At 44.2% G+C, this 12,011-nt stretch overlaps 3 long non-coding RNA genes across 3 annotated transcripts in view; 1 reads left to right on the top strand and 2 right to left on the bottom strand.

The window, feature by feature from the left end:
- The window catches only part of LOC309661088, an 852,576-nt gene that overhangs the window by 74,922 nt on the left and 765,643 nt on the right, over window positions 1-12,011 (top strand). The window lies entirely within an intron of this gene.
- Window positions 1-12,011, bottom strand: part of LOC309661092 — an 834,961-nt gene that overhangs the window by 165,169 nt on the left and 657,781 nt on the right. The gene's annotated exons all lie outside the window — the stretch shown is intronic.
- On the bottom strand, window positions 172-5,951 carry LOC309661513. The gene is made up of 2 exons (XR_014264051.1): window positions 2,955-5,951; window positions 172-1,196 (listed from the first exon to the last, which is right to left on the bottom strand). It is a non-coding gene; the product is annotated as an uncharacterized lncRNA (long non-coding RNA).

Here is a 12,011-nt window from a genome sequence, read left to right as displayed (position 1 = left end):
TGGGAAGCGAGACTTCTTTGTAGCGATGATTTGCCTTTCCAGGTTGCTTGGTTGGCCAAAAAGGGCGTATGCGTTTTTTCCTGAATATATTCAGGAAAAAATGCATACGCCCTTTTTGGCCAAGGGCAACATTGTCGACGTTTTGCCGCTTTTCATGTGCTTTAAAGGCGATTCTAATCTACCTCCTGAAATCTGTTTCCTGCAATTCTGCCTTGCTTTCAAATCCTCTTCGTTGCCTTCCCTCAATATATTTGTGGACGAGAGTTATCATTTATAACTCTGCAGGTTTTTGAATTGAAGTGCCCCTGAGCTCCATTTTTCAACTCGTTTTTTTGGGAGCTGGCCGCAAAAGCACAGGACTGCTTCAGGCCCTATTCTCATTCCGGGGGGCAGGCTGAGCTGCCGCTAATGCTTCTTCCTGATGGGAAAATGGAGTGACCTGTGCCTGTCCCAAAACCTAGAGCTAGTCTCTCATTGGTTCCCCCTCTTCCCGTTCATCCTCAAGACAAATCGCAACCTGTACGGAACAGGAGGTTAAAGGTTCTGATTCTCCAAGGAGGGCGATTGCTAGTAAAGCGGCTGGAATGGCGAACCCGAGCCCAAGGAGATGAGAAATGAGGTGCGTTTTAGAAACCTTTCCCGATCACATGGTGTACCATCTTCTGGGTTTCTCATGCATGTTTTCGATGTAGGAAGATGCCCTTGAACCTGGAGATTTGGGACCCATGGGAGGGGTACCACGCAGTATTACTTTAAAGGGTCTGCGTTTGTTCACCCACCCTCACCAAAACTCTCAGCCCCAAGAGTGTCCACCCTTCTGTCTCATTCAGCTGTGGGTCTAGATATGGTCAATCCAGGTTGCATCACAGCCCCTGAAGGAATTTTGTAGGAATTTCTCTCTCTTTCACTGTCTTTGGTTCATGGGTTTTTAAAAGTAATTTATTTTTATAATGGGGTTTAGCTGCTTTTCACTGCTGTGTTTATGCCGCTTTACACCCACTTGACTCACTTACACAGAGATATCAATACATAGCTTTTAAGATTCTTACTAGTCAGATATATTCTTGTGCGGTGAATAGGGGGTGTGGAGTCCAGTTCACTGAGCAAGAAGTAGGTCTTGTCTATTACATATTGGGTTTATGGAACGGTATCTGAGCTAATTTGAAACCCTTGTTTTATGCATCACCCCACCTCACCTTTCCCGTTCAGCAGGCATAGTGTGTTTTCTAAATGTGTGACTCTGTTCTGTTTTGTAATTCAGTTCAAGTGTAGCGATTTTTACATTCCCTCTATAAGTGATATCTTATGATAAGTGTGTTTTTCTGTGTGACTTATTTCACTTAGAATCGTCGTACCTGAATCCACTCATCATGTTGCTACTAGCCTTATGGCATTGATTTCACGGCTGAGTGATATTCCATTGTACATAAGGAGCACAACTTCTTTATCCATTTTTCTCTTTCCTGGGATATTTAAGGTGTAACGAAGTGGAGGTTCTTGTCAACAGAGCAGCCCTAAACTTTGGGGTGCCTGTGTCTTTCTGATTTTTATTTTTCCCAATTTATACGCCCATGAGTGGAAGTGCCCTATGCTCTCTAAGCTGTGTGTTTTAGATGTTCCAGGACACACCGTACACTTCTGAAGAGTGGCTGTTGGCAATTTACATCCCGCCCATTAGCGTAGCAAGGCTCCCATTTCTCCAAGGTCTGTCCTGCATTTCTGGTTTTGACACTTTGTTCAGCATGGCCCTTTTGACTGATGGGAAGCGAGACTTCTTTGTAGCGCTGATTTGCCTTTCCAGGTTGCTTGGTTGTCCAAAAAGGGCGTATGCGTTTTTTCCTGAATATATTCAGGAAAAAACGCATACGCCCTTTTTGGCCAAGGGCAACATTGTCGACGTTTTGCCGCTTTTCATGTGCTTTAAAGGCGATTCTAATCTACCTCCTGAAATCTGTTTCCTGCAATTCTGCCTTGCTTTCAAATCCTCTTCGTTGCCTTCCCTCAATATATTTGTGGACGAGAGTTATCATTTATAACTCTGCAGGTTTGTGAATTGCAGTGCCCCTGAGCTCCATTTTTCAACTCGCTTTTTTGGGAGTTGGCCGCAAAACACAGGATTGCTTCAGGCCCTATTCTCGTTCCGGAGGGCAGGCTGAGCTTGTGGCTAATGCTTCTTCCTGATGGGAAAATAGAGTGACCTGTGCCTGTCCCAACACCTAGAGCTAGTCTCTTATTGGGTCCCCCTCTTCCCGTTCATCCTCAGGACAAATTTCAACCTGTATGGAACATGAGGTTAAAGGTGCTGATTCTACAAGGAGGAAGATTGCTAGTAAAGCGGCTGGAATGCCGAACCCGAGCCCAAGGAGATGAGAAATGAGGTGCGTTTTAGAAACCTTTCCCGATCACATGGTGTACCATCTTCTGGGTTTCTCATGCATGTTTTCGATGTAGGACGATGCCCTTGAACCTGGAGATTTGGGACCCATTTGATGGGTACCACGCAGTATTACTTTAAAGGGTCTGCGTTTGCTCACCCAACTTCACCAAACCTCTCAGCCCCAAGATGTCCACCCTTATGTCTCATCCAGCTCTGGGTCTAGATATGGTCAATCCAGGTTGCATCACAGCCCCTGAAGGAATTTTGTAGGAATTTATCTCTCTTTCACTGTATTTGGTTCATGGGTTTTTAAAAATAATTTATTTTTATAATGGGGTTTAGCTGCTTTTCACTGCTGTGTTTATGCCGCTTTACACCCACTTGACTCACTTACACAGAGATATCAATACATAGGTTTTAAGATTCTTACTAGTCAGATATATTCTTGTGCGGTGAATAGGGGGTGTGGAGTCCAGTTCACTGAGCAAGGAGTAGGTCTTGTCTATTACATATTGGCTTTATGGAACGGTATCTGAGCCAATTTGAAACCCTTGTTTTATGCATCACCCCACCTCACCTTTCCCGTTCAGCAGCCATAGTGTGTTTTCTAAACGTGTGACTCTGTTTTGTTTCGTAATTCCCTTCAAGTGTAGCGATGTTTACATTCCCTCTATAAGTGATATTGTATGATAAGTGTCTATTTCTGTGTGTCTTATTTCACTTAGAATCGTCGTACCAAATCCACTCATCATGCCGCTACTAGCCTTAAGGCAGTGATTTCATGGCTGAGTGATATTCCATTGTACACAAGGAGCACAACTTCTTTATCCATATTTCGCTTTCCTGGGATATTTAAGGTGTAACGAAGTGGAGTTTCTTGTCAAGAGAGCAGCCCTAACCTTTGTGGTGCCTGTGTCTTGCTGATTTTTAGTTTTCCCAATTTATACGCCCATGAGTGGAAGTGCCCTATGCTCTCTAAGCTGTGTTTTTTAGATGTTCCAGGACACACCCTACACTTCTCCATGGTGGCTGTTGGCAATTTACATCCCGCCCATCAGCGTAGCAAGGCTCCCATTTCTCCATGGCTTGTCCTGCATTTCTGGTTTTGACACTTTTTTCAGCATGGCCCTTTTGACCGATGGGAAGCGAGACTTCTTTGTAGTGCTGATTTGCCTTTCCAGGTTGCTTGGTTGGCCAAAAAGGGCAACATTGTCCACGTTTTGCCGCCTTTCATGTGCTTTCAAGGCGATTCGAATCTACCTCCTGAAATCTGTTTCCTGCAATTCTGCCTTGCTTTCAAATCCTCTTCGTTGCCTTCTCTCAATATATTTGTGGACGAGAGTTATCATTTATAACTCTGCAGGTTTGTGAATTGCAGTGCCCCTGAGCTCCATTTTTCAACTCGCTCTTTTGGGACCTGGCCGCAAAAGCACAGGATTGCTTCAGGCCCTATTCTGGTTCCGGGGGGCAGGCTGAGCTTGTGGCTAATGCTTCTTCCTTATGGGAAAATAGAGTGACCTGTGCCTGTCCCAACACCTAGAGATAGTCTGTCATTGGTTCCCTCTCTTCCCGTTCATCCTCAGGACAAATTGCAACCTGTTCGGAACAGGAGGTTAAAGGTGCTGATTCTCTAAGGAGGGAGATTGCTAGTAATGCGGCTGGAATGGCGAACCCGAGCACAAGGAGATGAGAAATGAGGTGCGTTTTAGAAACCTTTCCCGATCATACGGGGTACCATCTTCTGGGTTTCTCATGCATGTTTTCGATGTAGGAAGATGCCCTTGAATCTGGAGATTTGGGACCCATGGAATGGGTACCACGCAGTATTACTTTAAAGGGACTGCGTTTGCTCACCCAGCCTCAGCAAATCTCTCAGCCCCAAGAGTGTCCACCCTTATGTCTCATCCAGCTCTGGGTCTAGATATGGTCAATCCAGGTTGCATCACAGCCCTTGAAAGAATTTTGTAGGAATTCCTCTCTCTTTCACTGTCTTTGGTTCATGGGTTTTTAAAAGTAATTTATTTTTATAATGGGGTTTAGCTGCTTTTCACTGCTGTGTTTATGCCGCTTTACACCCACTTGATTCACTTACACAGAGATATCAATACATAGGTTTTAAGATTCTTACTAGTCAGATATATTATTGTGCGGTGAATAGGGGGTTTTGAGTCCAGTTCATTGAGCAAGGAGTAGGTCTTGTCTATTACATATTGGGTTTATGGAACGGTATCTGAGATAATTTGAAACCCTTGTTTTATGCATCACACTACCTTGCCTTTTCCGTTCAGCAGGCATAGTGTGTTTTCTATATGTGTGACTCTGTTCTGTTTTGTAATTCAGTTCAAGTGTAGCGATTTTTACAATCCCTCTATAAGTGATATCTTATGATAAGTGTCTTTTTCTGTGTGACTTTTTTCACTTAGAATCGTCGTTCCTAAATCCACTCATCATGCTGCGACTAGCCTTATGGCATTGATTTCATGGCTGAGTGATATTCCATTGTACATAAGGAACACAACTTCTTTATCCATTTTTCTCTTTCCTGGGAAATTTAAGGTGAAACGAAGTGGAGGTGCTTGTCAACAGAGCAGCCCTATACTTTGGGGTGCCTGTGTCTTGCTGATTTTTAGTTTTCCCAATTTATACGCCCATGAGTGGAAGTGCCCTATGCTCTCTAAGCTGTGTTTTTTAGATGTTCCAGGACACACCGTACACTTCTCCAGAGTGGCTGTTGGCAATTTACATCCCGCCCATCAGCGTAGCAAGGCTCCCATTTCTCCATGGCCTGTCCTGCATTTCTGGTTTTGACACTTTGTTCAGCATGGCCCTTTTGACCGATGGGAAGCGAGACTTCTTTGTAGCGCTAATTTGCCTTTCCAGGTTGCTTGGTTGGCCAAATAGGTCGTATGCGTTCTTTCCTGAATATATTCAGGAAAAGTCGCATACGCCCTTTTTGGCCCAGGGCAACATTGTCGAAATTTTGCCTGTTTTCATGTGCTTTAAAGGCGATTCGAGTCTACCTCCTGAAATCTGTTTCCTTCAATTCTGCCTTGCTTTCAAATCCTCTTCGTTGTCTTCCTTCAATATATTTGTGGACGAGAGTTATCATTTATAACTTTGCAGGTTTGTGAATTGCAGTGCCCCTGAGCTCCATTTTTCAACTCGCTTTTTTGGGAGCTGGCCGCAAAAGCACAGGATTGCTTCAGGCCCTATTCTGGTTAAGGGGGGGCAGGCTGAGCTTGTGGGTAATGCTTCTTCCTGATGGGAAAATAGAGTGACCTGTGCCTGTCCCAACACCTAGAGCTAGTCTCTCATTGGTTCCCCCTCTTCCCGTTCATCCTCAGGACAAATTGCAACCTGTTCGGAACACGAGGTTAAAGGTGCTGATTCTCCAAGGAGGGAGATTGCTAGTAAAGCGGCTGGAATGGCGAACCCGAGCACAAGGAGATGAGAAATGAGGTGCGTTTTAGAAACCTTTCCCGATCACACGGTGTTCCATCTTTTGGGTTTCTCATGCATGTTTTCGATGTAGGAAGATGCCCTTGAACCTGGAGATTTGGGACCCATGGGATGGGTACCACGCAGTATTACTTTAAAGGGTCTGCGTATGCTCAGCCAACCTCAGCAAACCTCTCAGGCACCAAGAGTGTCCACCCTTATATCTCATCCAGCTGTGGGTCTAGATATGGTCAATCCAGTTTGCATCACAGCCCCTGAAGGAATTTTGTAGGAATTTCTCTCTCTTTCACATTCACTGTCTTTGGTTCATGGGTTTTTAAATGTAATATATTTTTTAATGGGGTTTAGCTACTTTTCACTGCTGTGTTTATGCCACTTTACACTCACTTGACTCACTTACACAGAGATATCAATACATAAGTTTTAAGATTCTTACCAGACAGATATATTCTTGTGCGGTGAATAGGGGGTGTTGAGTCCAGTTCACTGAGCAAGGAGTAGGTCTTGTCTATTACATATTTGGTTTATGGAACGGTATCTGAGCTAATTTGAAACCGTTATTTTATGCATCACCCCACCCCACCTTTCCCGTTCAGCAGGCATAGTGTGTTTTCTAAATGTGTGACTCTGTTCTGTTTTGTAATTCAGTTCAAGTGTAGCGATTTTTACATTCCCTCTATAAGTTATATCTTATGATAAGTGTCTTTTTCTGTGTGACTTATTTCACTTAGAATCGTCGTACCTAAATCCACTCATCATGTTTCTACTACCTTATGGCATTGATTTCATGGCTGAGTGATATTCCATTGTACATAAGGAGCATAACTTCTTTATTCATTTTTCTCTTTCCTGGGAAATTTAAGGTGTAACGAAGTGGAAGTTCTTGTCAACAGAGCAGCCCTAAACTTTGGGGTGCCTGTGTCTTGCTGATTTTTAATTTTCCCAATTTATACGCCCATGAGTGGAAGTGCCCTATGCTCTCTAAGCTGTGATTTTTAGATGTTCCAGGACACACCGTACACTTCTCCAGGGTGGCTGTTGGCAATTTACATCCCGCCCATCAGCGTAGCAAGGCTCCCATTTCTCCATGGCCTGTCCTGCATTTCTGGTTTTGACACTTTTTTCAGCATGGCCCTTTTGACCGATGGGAAGCGAGACTTCTTTGTAACGCTGATTTGCCTTTCCAGGTTGCTTGGTTGGCCAAAAAGGGCAACATTGTCGACGTTTTGCCGCTTTTCATGTGCTTTAAAGGCGATTCGAATCTACCTCCTGAAATCTGTTTCCTGCATTTCTGCCTTGCTTTCAAATCCTCTTCGTTGCCTTCCCTCAATATATTTGTGGACGACAGTTATCATTTATAACTCTGCAGGTTTGTGAATTGCAGTGCCCCTGAGCTCCATTTTTCAACTCGCTTTTTTGGGAGCTGGCCGCAAAAGCACAGGATTGCTTCAGGCCCTATTCTGGTTCCGGGGGGCAGGCTGAGCTTGTGGCTAATGCTTCTTCCTGATGGGAAAATAGAGTGACCTGTGCCTGTCCCAACACCTAGAGATAGTCTGTCATTGGTTCCCTCTCTTCCCGTTCATCCTCAGGAAAAATTGCAACCTGTTCGGAACAGGAGGTTAAAGATGCTGATTCTCTAAGGAGGGAGATTGCTAGTAATGCGGCTGGAATGGGGAACCCGAGCACAAGGAGATGAGAAATGAGGTGCGTTTTAGAAACCTTTCCCGATCACACGGGGTACCATCTTCTGGGTTTCTCATGCATGTTTTCGATGTAGGAAGATGCCCTTGAATCTGGAGATTTGGGACCCATGGAATGGGTACCACGCAGTATTACTTTAAAGGGACTGCATTTGCTCACCCAGCCTCAGCAAACCTCTCAGCCCCAAGAGTGTCCACCCTTGTGTCTCATCCAGCTCTGGGTCTAGATATGGTCAATCCAGGTTGCATCACAGCCCCTGAAGGAATTTTGTAGGAATTTATCTCTCTTTCACTGTATTTGGTTCATGGGTTTTTAAAAATAATTTATTTTTATAATGGGGTTTAGCTGCTTTTCACTGCTGTGTTTATGCCGCTTTACACTGCTGTGTTTATGCCGCTTTACACCCACTTGACTCACTTACACAGAGATATCAATACATAGGTTTTAAGATTCTTACTAGTCAGATATATTCTTGTGCGGTGAATAGGGGGTGTGGAGTCCAGTTCACTGAGCAAGGAGTAGGTCTTGTCTATTACATATTGGCTTTATGGAACGGTATCTGAGCCAATTTGAAACCCTTGTTTTATGCATCACCCCACCTCACCTTTCCCGTTCAGCAGCCATAGTGTGTTTTCTAAACGTGTGACTCTGTTCTGTTTCGTAATTCCGTTCAAGTGTAGCGATGTTTACATTCCCTCTATAAGTGATATCTTATGATAAGTGTCTATTTCTGTGTGTCTTATTTCACTTAGAATCGTCGTACCTAAATCCGCTCATCATGCTGCTACTAGCCTTAAGGCATTGATTTCACGGCTGAGTGATATTCCATTGTACATAAGGAGCACAACTTCTTTATCCATATTTCTCTTTCCTGGGATATTTAAGGTGTAACGAAGTGGAGTTTCTTGTCAACAGAGCAGCCCTAAACTTTGTGGTGCCTGTGTCTTGCTGATTTTTAGTTTTCCCAATTTATACGCCCATGAGTGGAAGTGCCCTATGCTCTCTAAGCTGTGTTTTTTAGATGTTTCAGGACACACCCTACACTTCTCCATGGTGGCTGTTGGCAATTTACATCCCGCCCATCAGCGTACCAAGGCTCCCATTTCTCCATGGCTTGTCCTGCATTTCTGGTTTTGACACTTTTTTCAGCATGGCCCTTTTGACCGATGGGAAGCGAGACTTCTTTGTAGCGCTGATTTGCCTTTCCAGGTTGCTTGGTTGGCCAAAAAGGGCGTATGCGTTTTTTCCTGAATATATTCAGGAAAAAACGCATACGCCCTTTTTGGCCCAGGGCAACATTGTCGACATTTTGCCGCTTTTCATGTGCTTTAAAGGCGATTCTAATCTACCTCCTGAAATCTGTTTCCTGCAATTCTGCCTTGCTTTCAAATCCTCTTCGTTGCCTTCCCTCAATATATTTGTGGACGAGAGTTATCATTTATAACTCTGCAGGTTTGTGAATTGCAGTGCCCCTGAGCTCCATTTTTCAACTCGCTTTTTTGGGAGCTGGCCGCAAAAGCACAGGATTGCTTCAGGCCCTATTCTCGTTCCGGGGGGCAGGCTGAGCCTGTGGCTAATGCTTCTTCCTGATGGGAAAATAGAGTGACCTGTGCCTGTCCCAACACCTAGAGCTAGTCTCTCATTGGCTCCCCCTCTTCCCGTTCATCCTCAGGACAAATCGCAACCTGTACGGAACAGGAGGTTAAAGGTGCTGATTCTCCAAGGAGGGAGATTGCTAGTAAAGCGGCTGGAATGGCAAACCCGAGCCCAAGGAGATGACAAATGAGGTGCGTTTTAGAAACCTTTCCCGATCACACGGTGTACCATCTTCTGGGTTTCTCATGCATGTTTTCGATGTAGGAAGATGCCCTTGAACCTGGAGATTTGGGACCCATTGGATGGGTACCACGCAGTATTACTTTAAAGGGTCTGCGTTTGCTCACCCAACCTCACCAAAACTCTCAGCCCCAAGAGTGTCCACCCTTATGTCTCATCCAGCTCTGGGTCTAGATATGGTCAATCCAGGTTGCATCACAGCCCCTGAAGGAATTTTGTAGGAATTTATCTCTCTTTCACTGTCTTTGGTTCATGGGTTTTTAAAAGTAATTTATTTTTATAATGGGGTTTAGCTGCTTTTCACTGCTGTGTTTATGCCGCTTTACACCCACTTGACTCACTTACACAGAGATATCAATACATAGGTTTTAAGATTCTTACTAGTCAGATATATTCTTGTGCGGTGAATAGGGGGTGTGGAGTCCAGTTCACTGAGCAAGGAGTAGGTCTTGTCTATTACATATTGGCTTTATGGAACGGTATCTGAGCCAATTTGAAACCCTTGTTTTATGCATCACCCCACCTCACCTTTCCCGTTCAGCAGCCATAGTGTGTTTTCTAAACGTGTGACTCTGTTCTGTTTCGTAATTCCGTTCAAGTGTAGCGATGTTTACATTCCCTCTATAAGTGATATCTTATGATAAGTGTCTATTTCTGTGTGTCTTATTTCACTTAGAATCGTCGTACCTAAATCCACTCATCATGCTGCTACTAGCCTTAAGGCATTGATTTCACGGCTGAGTGATATTCCATTGTACATAAGGAGCACAACTTCTTTATCCATACTTCTCTTTCCTGGGATATTTAAGGTGTAACGAAGTGGAATTTCTTGTCAACAGAGCAGCCCTAAACTTTGTGTTGCCTGTGTCTTGCTGAATTTTAGTTTTCCCAATTTATACGCCCATGAGTGGAAGTGCCCTATGCTCTCTAAGCTGTTTTTTTTAGATGTTCCAGGACACACCCTACACTTCTCCATGGTGGCTGTTGGCAATTTACATCCCGCCCATCAGCGTAGCAAGGCTCCCATTTCTCCATGGCTTCTCCTGCATTTCTGGTTTTGACACTTTTTTCAGCATGGCCCTTTTGACCGATGGGAAGCGAGACTTCTTTGTAGCGCTGATTTGCCTTTCCAGGTTGCTTGGTTGGCCAAAAAGGGCGTATGCTTTTTTTCCTGAATATATTCAGGAAAAAAAGCATACGCCCTTTTTGGCCAAGGGCAACATTGTCGACATTTTGCCGCTTTTCATGTGCTTTAAAGGCGATTCTAATCTACCTCCTGAAATCTGTTTCCTGCAATTCTGCCTTGCTTTCAAATCCTCTTCGTTGCCTTCCCTCAATATATTTGTGGACGAGAGTTATCATTTATAACTCTGCAGGTTTGTGAATTGCAGTGCCCCTGAACTCCATTTTTCAACTCGCTTTTTTGGGAGCTGGCCGCAAAAGCACAGGATTGCTTCAGGCCCTATTCTCGTTCCGGGGGGCAGGCTGAGCCTGTGGCTAATGCTTCTTCCTGATGGGAAAATAGAGTGACCTGTGCCTGTCCCAACACCTAGAGCTAGTCTCTAATTGGTTCCCCCTCTTCCCGTTCATCCTCAGGACAAATCGCAACCTGTACGGAACAGGAGGTTAAAGGTGCTGATTCTCCAAGGAGGGAGATTGCTAGTCAAGCGGCTGGAATGGCAAACCCGAGCCCAAGGAGATGACAAGTGAGGTGCGTTTTAGAAACCTTTCCCGATCACACGGTGTACCATCTTCTGGGTTTCTCATGCATGTTTTCGATGTAGGAAGATGCCCTTGAACCTGGAGATTTGGGACCCATGGGATGGGTACCACGCAGTATTACTTTAAAGGGTCTGCGTTTGCTCACCCAACCTCACCAAACCTCTCAGCACCAAGAGTGTCCACCCTTATGCCCCATACAGGTGTGTGTCTAGATACGGTCAATCCAGTTTGCATCACACCCACTGAACGAATTTTGTAAGAATTTCTCTCTCTTTCACTGTCTTTGTTTCATGGGTTTTTAAAAGTAATTTATTTTCATAAGGGGTTTAGCTGCTTTTTACTGCTGTGTTTATGCCGCTTTACACCCACCTGACTCACTTACACAGAGATATCAATACATAGTTTTTACGATTCTTACTAGTCAGATATATTCTTGTGTGGTGAATAGGGGGTGTTGATTCCAGTTCACTGAGAAAGGAGTAGGTCTTGTCTATTACATATTGGGTTTATGGAACGGTACCTGAGCTAATTTGAAACCCTTGTTTTATGCATCACCCCACCTCACCTTTCCCGTTCAGCAGCCATAGTGTGTTTTCTAAACGTGTGACTCTGTTCTGTTTCGTAATTCCGTTCAAGTGTAGCGATGTTTACATTCCCTCTATAAGTGATATCTTATGATAAGTGTCTATTTCTGTGTGTCTTATTTCACTTAGAATCGTCGTACCTAAATCCACTCATCATGCTGCTACTAGCCTTAAGGCATTGATTTCACGGCTGAGTGATATTCCATTGTACATAAGGAGCACAACTTCTTTATCCATATTTCTCTTTCCTGGGATATTTAAGGTGTAACGAAGTGGAGTTTCTTGTCAACAGAGCAGCCCTAAACTTTGTGGTGCCTGTGTCTTGCTGATTT

This window comes from Balaenoptera physalus, assembly GCF_965194825.1.
Source record: "Balaenoptera physalus genome assembly, chromosome: 5".
Lineage (NCBI taxonomy): Eukaryota > Metazoa > Chordata > Mammalia > Artiodactyla > Balaenopteridae > Balaenoptera > Balaenoptera physalus.
Note: the sequence above shows the minus strand (reverse complement) of the source record. Positions and strands in the feature narration are given on the sequence as shown.